The sequence below is a fragment of the Gracilinanus agilis genome, chromosome 1, assembly GCF_016433145.1.
Source record: "Gracilinanus agilis isolate LMUSP501 chromosome 1, AgileGrace, whole genome shotgun sequence".
Classification (NCBI taxonomy): Eukaryota; Metazoa; Chordata; class Mammalia; order Didelphimorphia; family Didelphidae; genus Gracilinanus; species Gracilinanus agilis.
The window spans coordinates 505,274,558-505,288,467 of record NC_058130.1 but is presented as its reverse complement, the minus strand read 5'-3'; positions in this window follow the sequence as shown (position 1 = coordinate 505,288,467).

Below are 13,910 nucleotides of genomic sequence, written 5' to 3'. Positions count from 1 at the left end.
GAGCTAAATCAATTGTTGGGGATATAGACCCTATATGATCACTCTAGTCCAACTATCAATAATATGGAATTAGGTCTTAATCAATGATACATGTAAAACCCATTGGAATTGTGCATTGGTTACAGGGGGATGGGGGAGTTTTGGGGAGAGGGAAAGAACATGAATCATGTAACCATGGGAAATATTCAAAATTAAAAATTAAAAAAAATAAAGTATGCAACTCTATCCTGATCAATTTAACATGTTATTTATAGTAAGAAATCAAAAATGGGTAGAGGAATAGGCATAGACTATTGCTATTCTTTACAGAAGTGTAACGAATGAAGAAGGTCAGGAAAGACAAGAAACTACCTCATCTATAAAATTAAAAAATATAAACAAACAAAAAACTCTTTATCAACTGGAGAGACAAAAACCAAGAGAAATTAAGTTTTAAGATATCTGAATGGAAGAAACTGACATTTAAAAAAACTTTACAGATGGCATTATTACAAAAAAATAAAGCGACAGGAAGTTATCAGTAACTATTGTGCCTAAATTCTCATCTTCATAAAATTTTGTGAGAATTATCTATAATATTATTATTAATATATACAATAAATATACATTTGTATAAAGAATATCTATGTAATGAATATGAAAGGTTTTGCAAAGATTTTCTATAGCATATTGCATTCTATGGACACTTAGTTTAATGAAAAATGTAGAGAATGGAAGAAATTGCTATTTATTGCTTATTGCTTTTTTTAAAGCAATTGACTTATTCTCCCTTCTAACGAAATGTCATTCATATGTTAACAGCATAACCACCAGACCCATGATTTACAAATAGAAAAGTAGCTCAGTGGAACAGAACAGATATACAACAAACAATTGTAAAAGACTATAGTATCCGAGTTCCGGGTTAAGATGGCGGCAGAGTAAAAAGCAGCTCTTAACCTCTCCTGACCAAAACATATAAGACTCCTCAAGGGGACATAAAAACAAACCCAGTCGAACGGAGGGACCCCACAACAGGGCGCAGTGTGGAAGGTACGTGGAATCGAGACATTTCCATACTATAAAGGGGTGAAACAGCTCACACTAAATCACAGGCTGAGCAATCACCCCGCCCCCACCCCTCCACACACACCACCTATAGCGCCAAAGCCAGCTAAAAAGAAATAGAGCAAGTTTGGGGCACCCATTGAGTCATTGGTAGCTCCAGGGCCTGTTCCTGAGAGCAGCAAGATTTAGGACCACAAAAAGCTAAAGAACTCGCACAGACTCGGAGCGCAGATGCAGAGCGCGGGCGCAGGCAGACACAGGCAAGCGCGTGAGCGTGAGTGAAGGCTCTGAAACCCTGAGTGGGGAACCAGCTCAGAAGGGTATACGACTGTGGAAGCAGCTCCCTGAGACTTATAAAGGAGCCTCCAGCAGAGGACCAAGCAAGTGGGTCCACCAGGGGGCTTGACCTTGAGAAAAACCAGAACTCAGACCTCAGGACCCAAAAGACTGCAGACAGACCCTGAGCGTGAGGATAAAGCTAAGAAGCTGCTGGGATAACAATGGCTACCCAGAATCAGGAAGCTCAGACGAGAAAGATTAACAAGAAAAAGAAATCTTTAACACTCGACAACTTTTACACAGAGAAAATCCAGACAACCGAGTAAATAGAGGGGGAGAACAAACAAGCATCCGGACCCTCCCAAAATAATAATGAAAACTGGTCACAAGCTCTTGAAAAGTTCAAAACTGAGATGACGAGAAAGATGGAAAAGATTTGGTTACAGAAATGCGAAATAGCTCAAAAGGAAATCAGGCAAGAAAACAACAGTTTAAAAGGCAGAATTTTGCAATTGGAAAGTGAGGCTTAGAAATCAAATGAACTGATAAGCAAAGTGAACACCAGAAATGACCAGATTGAAAAGGAAAACCAAAAGATCATTGCCGAAAACCAAAAGATCATAGCCGAAAACCAAAAGATTATAGCCGAAAACCAGTCCCTAAAGGCTAGAATTGAGCAATTAGAAGCTAATGATCTCTCAAGACAACAAGAATAAATAAAACAAAGTCAAAAGACTGAAAAAATAGAAGGAAACATGAAATATCTCAATGAGAAAGTAACAGACCAAGAAAACTGGCCTAGAAGAGACAATTTGAGAATCATTGGACTTCCAGAAAAACCAGAAATTAATAGAAACCTGGACTCCATACTAAAAGACTATAGTATCCTTTGAGAAAAATAGAGATCTTAGCTTTAGGGTTATACAAAGAAAAAAGGAAGAAAGTCAGACTTGATCTCCTGGTTGTAATGCTTATGGAATAACTACTAGTATTATAATAATCAATTGACAGTTATTTATTAGATGCCTATTAGTGGCCAGAGAATATGACCCTGACTTTAATAATAATAATGGAAATTTATATACATGCATATATATACACATATACATATATTTATATCTATCCCTTTAAATTTTGCAAAGCATTTTACATATATCATTTCATTTAAGTCTCACAAAAACTTTCCAAGTTAGAGCAAACAATAATTATTTTCCCTGTTTGCAGATATTAACTATAAAATGCTTCACACAGTGTCTGGTACATAATAGGTGCTTAATGAAATCCTCTTGCCTTCTTCCTTTATATGAAGAAACTGAGGCTCAGCAAGGTTGTGATAAATCCATACCCTTCTAATTAGTTTAGATTAAAACCTATTTATTTTTTATTCTAAATCTGGCATTTTATATAGTAAACTTCTCTGCCCTGGAATACCATAATTTTAAAAAAATTAAAATTGTGGATTATCCCAAAGAATTTTCCAAGCCTGTGTTGTGTACTGCTCTGCTAGCATATGCCAGGCACACTCTGATCTCTTCCCAGAACTCTTTAGTAAAGAATAATATCCACATCCTGGACAAAGGTGAGCATATCCATTTAAAAAGATTATATTTTACATTACCACCAACTGTAATGGGATTGACACCTGAGGTTGAGGAGGGTCTATCACTCATGGGACAATAACCACTCTATCCTAGTTATATCAACGAAATGATAAATTATACCTGGAACAATCGCTTTTAGATATAACCAAGCACTTTAGGTCATCCCAGTTATGCTGCGAATCCTTCAATTTTCAGAATTTACACTGATTAATTTCCAATTTAACCTATTTTATAACACTTGACCCTCTTTTGCTGTTTTTCTACATCACAGGAAAAATCCCTACACCAAATGACTTCTATCTTTTCTGTGTTGTGCAATATATTCCCTTGGTTCTCTTCTATGTATCTTTACCTTTTTTACCTCATACTTGCGACTTTTGTCCTCTGCCTTTAATTTAGTCTCTTAATTACCTAACGTTGTTCTTAGTATCTCTTTTTCATGATAACATATTCAATTTAGTTAAATAATCATTTATTATATGGTTATGATTGCAATTTATTTAGTTGCATTTACACATCTATCATTCAAACACCTCCTCATGTCTATTCAAAACCTGTAAATTACTCAAAATGCCCCAGTTTCCTTCTTCCTTTTGAAGTCAAGAAGACCCTTTCAGGATTTGCACTCTCAAAGAAACACCAGAATATCCAAATAGTTACTTAAATAGCTAAAAATCAGTCTTTTCCAGGTAGTAAATTAAACTAGTTTTTAAAAAGTAATTAATTAATTAAAATATCACAAAAGACATAATACACTAATTACAGAATTGTGGTTAGATCTCAATTATGTATTCTTTAGATTTCATAGCATATACATGAAAATCCCTTTGCATAATGGTCATGTATATTAACCACCAGGCTAAGTGCTATACAGTTGCAGCCAACATTCCTTCCTGGATAAAGAAAATGGGTTAATTATTCACATAAGTATTTGCAATATGTTTCAGATCTCAGGAATCCCTGAGTTTTGTCAACTGATGGAACTATTCAGATCACAGGTTAATATTGTCTCAACTTCAAGGGAAGATTCCCTGTTTAAATTTAGTCCATTTCTCTGGCATGTTTTTCTGAAGTTTCACATCTGACACTTAGAGAGCATGGTCAGTATATGGGACTGTCTATCCTCCCCACTACTTGAGCAGTAGATAGCCACACCGTCTTCCTTGTTCTGTCTCTGGTAAACCTGAACAAATAACGTATAGGGAAACATAGTTCTGCATGTTACCCTGTTCATTGGTATCTTTCAATATGGATCCCAAACTAGGGAAAAATAAAGGAAGATGAGTGGCTATGATTTCAATTAAATGAATATTTATTAAAAACAAATTTAAAATATTGTTTTATAATTTTGTATTGTTATAGTTCAGGGGATTCACAGATAAAGGAGACTAGAAATAATGAGTAGAAGTTGCAAAGAGGCACTATTAGGTTTGAGGGAAGAAAAAAAAATCCTAACTATCCAAATAACTGTACAGATCATGGAATAGCCTGCCATAGAAAATAGAATTTAATCTTTAACACTAAATGGAGGGAAGTTGGTTTTTAAGAACATAAGTCAATGATTTGAGGGTGAGAGAAAGAGATCTAGCATAAAGATAAGGAAGTTTGTTGATGAAAAAGAAAGGTGGAAGTCAGATTCATTAACTTCCACATTCCAGAATCCATTTTTCTTCCTTCTACTTCCCTTTCCCACTCTTTAAAACATCCACTTTTTCAGTGATTCAACACACATTCTTCCTTCTTAGGTCTTTTCTGGTCACTGACAATGGTTCACAAATGACATTTGTTAATAATCTAGAATTCAGATTTTCCAGATCTAATTATTTATTTATGAAGGCCACTTAAGATGCTTTCTAAACATGTCTATAGTTTTCTTGGATTGTTGTATCTACTACTTCACACTATTTTTGTTCTATCCTTCCAAATCTAAAAACCATTCTCCTTGGAAAAGACAATAACATAAGAATTGAATTATTCAACCTTCTTATAATTATATACAATCACCATCATTTCTACTTGGTCCACTTGTCTTATCCCTTCCTATCCTTTTTGCTGGTTCTCCTTTCATCCTTAACCTAGGAAAAATAGGACAAACAAAAAAATCCAACCTTTTTGTCATTAGCATTTATTGCCAGATTCAACTCATTCTGAGTTTTAGCACTTCTAACACTATTCTTTAAAGGGTAATGTTATTCTTTTATATTCATTCTCAGTTACTTGGCTTTCCTTCCATCTTCTACAGAGAGGTCTGATCATGCTGCCCTGGGCCCTCATGTGGCCCAAAACACTCCTATGTGAGGCTGGAAAATATTTAACAAAATTAACAATAAAACATAATATTATGTTTTAAAATTAAATCAATATGCACCCCACAAGGATCCTTATGTATGAATTAGTGGCCCCATTTCTCAAGTCTGACACCACTGTTCTATATACATCTTTTGAAGTCTGACTTGGTCATTGAGCAAGTTGTGTACCCACATCTGTCTTTTTAGAGTGACCCCCTTTTTCCTTTTCAGTGGGATATTTTTTGCTCATGTTGTCAGGATTTCATCTTTGAGAGTCTCTTTTGGACTAAATTTCACAGCAAGATATTAGATCTTTGGCTTCTACCTATCCTTTTTGTATTCCCTTTGAAATATGTTCTCTCAAAATATAAAGTTCATGTCAGACTCTCCCCAATTTTCCTCTTTTTAGCACATTTTATGATGGCTACTGGTTTCCAATGTTCCTCTCATTTCTTCTATGCCTACTAATTTGTTTTTGTTCATGAGAATCAGGTTGAACATAATTATTTTCTTCATTTCTCCCTCAATATTTTAAAGGAAGATATTATCATAAAGGTATCAGTTTGAAGACTATGAACCTGAAATTTATATTAATTCACAGGAGATTTAATTTTGGTTGAATCTCCCCTTAATCCCTATTATTTGTGTATCAGAGAGATGTTGCTACTTGTTCTTTAAGGTTAATAGAGGCCCAACCATCCTGATTCATTTATTTAGACTTGTTTCAAATGGAGGGGAAGGCCTTGTGTTCTGATCAAACTTTGCTCTCTGGAACAAACTTAGATTATAAAATCATCAAGAAGAAGTCTCATTTTTCTTTCTTCTTTTCCCATTTCCTTGTACATCTAGATCATTTTTTGACATTAAAGAAAAAACAACTAACTATAGGTCAACAGGATATTTGGGGAATAGTTAGCCATTGGCCATGGGTGGGATATTTTTTTAGTAGGACTTTTTTCTTGTCTAGGAGAATAAAATTACCTCAGAGAAGCCTTCAAGATTTTCTTGGTCAATGGAATGTGTGTGTGTGTGTGTGTGTGTGTGTGTGTGTGTATGTATATATATGTATATACATATATATGTGTGTATATACATATTGTATCTATATTTAACATACAAATACAAAATACAAATATGTAAAACACACATATGTATTTCTACCACTGCTTTCACTTTTCACCTGCTAAAACTTTTTGCAGGTTTCATTTCTTGAGCCATGAATTACAGGACTAATTTTTTTAGCATGTCTCTGGCAAGTAAGTTTGGGAATAATGTGGAAAAGGGTATTATGACTAAGTAATAAAGATTTGTTTGAATGATGATCCATTTTACCTTATCATGACAGACGACCTTGCCTTGCACATCTTTTACTTCATAGTAGGTGATAAAACTTTATTTATAACGAGAGATTAGTGGTAGAATAAGCAATATACCTAGAGATGAGCAGGTGCCCTCCAAGAACAGGACTCTCTAAAATCAATTGGTTATCTACCATCCATGCTGTTTAGTGATTATATTATTTGTGTTTTGGTGACTCTACTTTGCACCACAAAACTGTTCTAAACCTGTTCTATCTAGTCCTAGACCAGTGCCCATTTTTTTACTCATTAACTTCATGGAGTGAGTTTAAGGCCTCTCAAAACATTTACTATTCTTTTCCACCATGAAATTTGTTTATTATCCACAAGTATCCTTTTTTCTCACTATTTATCAATAAGAATTAACAACAGCTAATATTTACTGAGAGCATTAATCCTTTCAAAAGGGATGACCCATATTGTCTTATTTGTTCATCAGAAAAATATTGTGAGATATGTACTAATATTTTCCTATTTTACAGCTAAGGGAACTGAGATTCAAACAATCTAAAGGACTTGAACAGGGTCACACAGCTGGTAAGTGCCTGAGGTATGATTTAAACTCACATCTTCAAGATTCCAAGTTCAGTGCTCTCTCCATTTTGCAACATGGCTTCTCTCTTCCTTCTCAAACACGCTGCTCTTCCTGCGTCTTCTAGGGTAGTTATCTCTCTCTATCAATTATTCTTTCTCTTTTAATTTTAAAATCCACCTCTTTATTGCTTCCTATTTTCTGCTCATAACATATTCACATCCCATTTATCCTGAGCTAACCTATTCTTCCGCCATGTTATTCTGCAAGTTACCATCCCATCTCCTTTTGTTCTTTGCCAAAATTCTTTTTTTTTAATTTTATTTTTATTGTCATGCAAAACACACTTGCATATTGGTCACTGTTGTAAGAGCACACTCATACATATCCAAAATCCCTAAATTAAACCATAAATACATGCATATAAAAGCCGACTCCAACAGTTCTTTCTCTGGAGATGGATAGCGTTCCCCATCATAAGTCTTTCAGGATTGTCCCAGATCATTGCATTGCTGAGAGGAGCCAAGTTTTTCACAAATAATCATTGTTCAATATTGCTGCTATTGTGTATAATGTTCTCCTAGTTCTGCTTATTTTTCTCTGCATCAGGTTCCACAGATCTTTCCAGCTTTTTCTGAAATCATCTTGATTATCATTTCTTAGAGCACAATAGTATTCCATTACCAACTTGTACCACAATTTGTGCAGCCATTCCCCAATTGATGGACACCCCCTCAATTTCCAAATCTTTGCCACTGCAAAAAGAATGGCTATAAATAGTTTTGTACAAGGAACATAGTCATGTGATGCTTGCCTGAACCTCTTTATCACTCACTCCTTGTTTTCTCATGGTTTGACTTTGGCTTATACCACTTTACCAAAATTCATCTCCTAAAAATTGTCTATTATTGCTAAATCAAATGGCTTTTTTTTCTTAGAAATCATAGCCCTTAACTTTTCTCCAGCATTCAACAACATTTGACATCATCCTTTTTTCCCTTTTTTCCTTCCACTGACCTCTCCTGAAAATTATTTCTTTATTTTTTATGCCTTTTTCTTCTTCTTCTTTCTTTCTTCTTCTAATTGCCTCCTTTAATGATATCAACTTCCACAGCTTCCACTGATAACTGTAATCTTTATGAAGTCATATCTACAGTTTCTAGTTCTAAATTATTTTCTGAATTGTAGACCTCCATTTCCAAAGGCTTGCTAGATAGCTCTATGCCTGGCACCTCAAATCCAGCATGTCTAAGCCAAATTCACTGATTCCTTCTTAAATCAGCTCTTCTTGCTGGCTTTCTTAATTTTTTAAAATGTCTCCAAGATTTTCCCTATCACCCAACCTTAAAACCACAGAGTTCATCTTTGATTCCATCTTCTCTGTTGCTTCTCATCTCCAATTAAATGCAAGACCCTATTGATTTTATGTGTCCTTTGCTTTCCAATTCCATTGCTACCACTCTAAGGTAGGTCCTCAGTGTTATTGTCTGGCCACTAAATGATGTCTTTATTTACAGTATTGCCTTCCTCTACCCCATAAAGCACATTATTGCCAGTTTAATCTTCAAAAAGTATATTTGTAATCATGTTGCTCCCAAATCAGAATCCTTTGATGACTCTCCAATGCATATCAAATTAAGTCTAAATGCCTTTGCCTGGCATTTGAGGTTAGCCAATGCTTTGCCTTCATCCCAACTTCCAAAGCTTAGATCATACTCTATCCTGTTCTGCACCCAAACTGGGCTGCTCTGTTTTGCAAATAGGCTCTGTGCTTCTTTACCTTTAATCATGCTATTCCTTCTATCTGGAATATTTCCTTTCTCTTTGCCTTTACGGTCCCACTTATCATTGAGATAGAATTCAAACATTTCATGAAACTGCACTGAATCTGTCTAGTCATATGCAATGTCTTTCCCTTCTGGATCTTTTAGATAACTTATTGTACCTCTTTTATAGCATGTATTTAATATTAAGCTTTCATCTGTAAACATATGCCAAATTATATTTTCAAATTAAATGTCACTTTAATAAAATGATCTCCTCTTCCTCCATCACTATCATTGTGGAGGGGGCGGAAATCCTTGTGTAACAAATTTGCACAACCAAGTAAAACAAATGTTCTCATTGATTATGTTCAAAATATTAATTTAATTCTGAGCCCTGAGTCTGTTCTAAATTTTAAAAAAGAATCATAGAGGATAGTGACAGTGTGGCATGTGCATACTCTTAAATAAATTTTTCCGGTAGAGTATTAATTCTGATTCCGAGATAATTCCTTGAATTTTGGCATGCCATACAAGGGAAAGAAAAAGCTTATGTAGGGAAAAAATTCTTCAGTATAATTCTGAAGCAATGGAGTCTCACTTTTAGCAAGATGTTTTCTACTTCTTTGAGACTTGCAATGGGCTATTAAGGATCTCAAGGATAGGCATTAGGGGGTTCTTGAGAATCCTTTAAACCACTACTATGCTCCAGAGCCATGCCTTTTGCATTCCCATTTTCTGGAAGGCACAATTATGAGTACTTTTTTCCTTTTCAAAGGCAGTTTGATGTCTAAGAAAAGAGTTATCTGCTGAGTCAGGAAAACTTGAGTTCTGATTTCACCTATGATATATAATGGCTATATGACCCTGGGTAAATCACTTAAATTTTCAGTGTCTCAGGCAAATCTCTAAGACTACATATTGCAGAGTACACAAACCAATCTACATTTATAAAGAGTTTTTTTCCTTAGAAGTTCCTATAACAATGAAATCACAGTACTCCTCTTCCAAAGTCAAATAAGTCAAAAGGACTGGAATAGAGATCCTAAGCAATAATTTAGCCATTCCACTAGTAATTCAGTTTTATTGAATGAAATTATATATAGCCCTTGAGATTAAAGCTTAGCAAGCAGAGTTTCAACAGTAACTTTATCAAGAAGATAAACATAACACAACCCGTCTTTAATCTCCCAACTCTGGGCTGCTGTTCTCAGCATCCCTGTGGAGGTAATATAGCCTAGCATACTCTATGCCACATATCACATAGCTATCCTTCCAAAGAATATGCTTATGCCTTGATTTGCAGGCTCAGCCAATTAAGAAAGTCACACACACAGGAAGGGCCTATCAGCGTTCACTGGGCAATCCACTGTCTCTCAATGCAGACATCCTGAGCAATCTGCCAGTTTTCCTTCTGGCAGTAGCATCCATACAAGGCAAGTCAGGAATTAACCTTCACATTTCTTTCTCTGAAGTCACAGCAAAGCCGTCCCTTCCCTTCCTCATCTATCCAGGCTCACAGCTCTGACTATAATTTGGCACTTTATCTTTAATGCCTGGGCACGGGTGAAATGAATGCACTTTGTACGGGCAACACACCTGGGAGATGCTGCAATACACTATCTAATGAAAGGAATGCAAAGAACAAAAGGAATGCAATAAGGTAGACACAGAAACACTGCAGATGCACCAGCTGTGCCTATGATGATAATATGGTGAAACCCACTCATACTGAGCCTACCTTTTAAAGATCTGGGCTAACACCCATGCACTGTGGTCTTTAAGCATTTTCCTCATTGGCTTTAAGGTCAACCCTGCCCAAGGTCAAATTAACTCAGTAAGCAGTGGAATATTTGCCTAGAGGAAGTATACACTTTCAGCACTTCTGCCAGGAGTCTTATGTTGAGAGGGAAGGCAGGGATGGTTAGAATTACCTTGATGTCCTGGAAACTTTGCTTAGTGGTCCAGTTTTATAAAAAAAAATTTTGTACCAGGCTATTTTGTGAGATGAATTCTTTCCTTGTGCTCCCACTTACTTCTCCCCCAACTCTCTATCCTCCCCCTCCCCAAACCCCTACTAACGCAAATTTCAGATAGGTAAAGAAGAGTACATCAAGAATATTTTTCTACCAAGTTGTTTATCATCTTGGCCCAAATTTGTTGCTACCAAAGTAATGCTAGATTTATGGAGATAAGCATTATTAGGTCCAAGGTTTGTAAAATAGCATTGCCTGGCCTTCACTTTATTCACATTTTTCATTTGCCTACAGCCTGATTTCTTTTAGGCCAACCCTAATTTCTTTTCACATCCTAGTCTATAGCCTGAATAAATTTCCATGGCTGCTTTAAGGATGATTCATTTAGCATTTACACAATGCTTTTTGCCTTTAAAGCATCTGGTATGGTGCCCATATTTCTTGTATATGAATCCTGGATGCTGTAATGTGTTGGATGAACACATGGGGCCTAGTTCAGAGACTCATTCCCCTGGGAGAATAACATATGAAAGTTGAAAGATCAATGCCAGGTAGTTCAGGGAATGGGTCCCAACTTACTCTCATCATAGCAATTATATTTCATGTAACCACTGAATAAACTCATTTATATATTAAAAATGGCTCCAGATGTGATTTTAGCCATGTATTGAGGAATTCCTCATTTGGAAACTCCAACCATTGATGTGAATGGTAATTTTCCATTTTAGTGTGTTGTTTGGGATCCTGAGAAGTGACTTATTTATTGCCATATATCTAGAAGCAGAATTGATTGGCGCAGCTCAGTGGTCAGGGCTGAAGACAGAGTTCTTGGGTTCAAAACTGACCTCAGAAACTTACTAGCTGTATGACCCTTGGCAAGTCTCTTAACTCCCATTGCCTAGCCCTTACTGCTCTTCTGCCTTTGGAACCAATGCATAGTATTGATTTTAGACAGAATGTGAGGGTTATTTAAAAAAAGAAGAACTGGAACCTAACTTTTCTGGACTCTAAGACTGGCCCTCTATGCCATGCTACATATAGAGTAGTTTTGTTTTTAAGAGCTATTTCGCAGCCTTCAATGACAAAGAATGTAAATAACAAATTGCTCTAAGGAACTTTGATCAAATGAAAAATCCCCTTTGATTGAGTGAAAGAATCAAACAATAAATTCCATAATAGTTGGGAGCAATTCTTACCTGCTTCTATTAAACCAGTCATTTAAATGCATGAGCTAAGTGTGTACAAATTAGTTAATATAACTGATAAAAAAGTGAATTAAGTCTGAGCCTTTGAATGACCTTAAATAATGACATGTGCCAGGGTTAGTTGAAAGAATTAGCCATACTTTGGGACCCAAATATTTCAGAAAATGAGATACTAGAAGGGACATTCAGTAATCGCCTCATAAGTTAAGCTTTAATACTTTAAGGTACTGGACTTTTGTTTCTCAGTATGAGAAGCAGCATGTCTGCCCCCAGGACATATCATTGGAGATACTGGATCATCCAAGCCAGAGAGAGAGATGAAAAACTAGACATGCTTAGGAAATGCAGCTTCTTCAGTGGGGAGAGAAGTATAACTCTAGGACTCTGCAAGAGTCCTGACTTTAGGGTTCAGAAGAGAATAATATTTATTTCAGGGGAATATCTGAGGACTCCAGAAAGGGAGAAGGATGATTCTATCTAAGAGCTATCAGTGTCCTTTTTGGCATGCAGGATCTCTAAGCCTGAACTTACTTTCTTATAGATCTTGTAAATACTTGAAGAAGAATGTCCCAGATCATTTTTGGTGTGGGGCATAGTGTACTACTAGTTATTAATATATCTTCTTAGAAATACCCCTTCCTAAAAAAAATAATTAAAGAAGAGAACATGGACCATAAAATATCAGAAAATGACTATTAAAATTTTTATTGATATGTAAAAAATAAAATATTAAAAAACAAATAAAAAGTAATTAAATATGGCTGGCTGATAATTCATGGGATACTGTATAGAGATGCTTGAATAAAAGTGTTAGAAAATTATCCCCAACCCCTCCAGGTTACCCCTAGACTTCTGAAGTGAGAAACAGTCAGCTGTTCTCTGGAGATACAGCCGGAAAGAGTGGAAGTAAGGAAGGAGACCCAGAAGGGATACTACACACTCATTCGCTCCAGTTCTTCCTTTTAACATAAAATCTGACTGCTTCTCTAAGTTTTCTTATCATCATTTTTAAACTATACTCTTATTCAATGATTTTATCCATTCTCATGATTAAGTAATTGCACTCATGCAAATGACTCTCAAATCCATAACTCCAGTCCCAACTTCTCTTACAAGCATCAGGCCCACATCTTGAATAATGGCCCTGCTTTACTGGAGTGCCCCATCACCCATCACTTGAAAGTCAGAATATCTACTGTTTGATATCTTTGGTGAATTTGTTTTACTTTACTCAAACTCCCAAACCTTTACACTTCCTGGAACTTTTCTTCTTCTACAGATAACCTTGGCACCTATTTTACTGGGAAGAGAGAGGTCATCAAAATTGAACTGCTTTAGTTTTCCCCCTAGCCACCCCAACATTTCCTGAATTTTCATTCATTGTATTTTCTTTAAATTCAATCAACAAATATTTAATTTAAAAGTTTTATTCGTGTCTTTAGTTTGTATATATTTTTTCTAGATACATCCCCACATACCAAACCTGCTAAATTTATAACATAAAAATCAGTTAAGTAGAATCACCAATACTGAGGTCATATGTGACCATTAATATTCCATAATAGTAGTCTCCTATATACTCTCCTACTGGAAGGAAGCAAAGGTCTAATAAAACAGTATTAAGGGCTAATGGTGCAGCTAGAGTGCCAGGCCTGGAGTGAGGAACACTCAGTTTCCTGAGTTCAAATCTGACCTCAGATACTATATGACCCTGGGCAAATCATTTAATCCTGCTTGCCTCAGTTGCCTAATAGTAAAATTAATTGGAGAAAGAAATGGTAAACCATTCCAAGATGTATGCCAAGAAATTTCCTAGTGGGGTCATGAACAAACATGATTGAAAAATGACTGAACTCTAAGC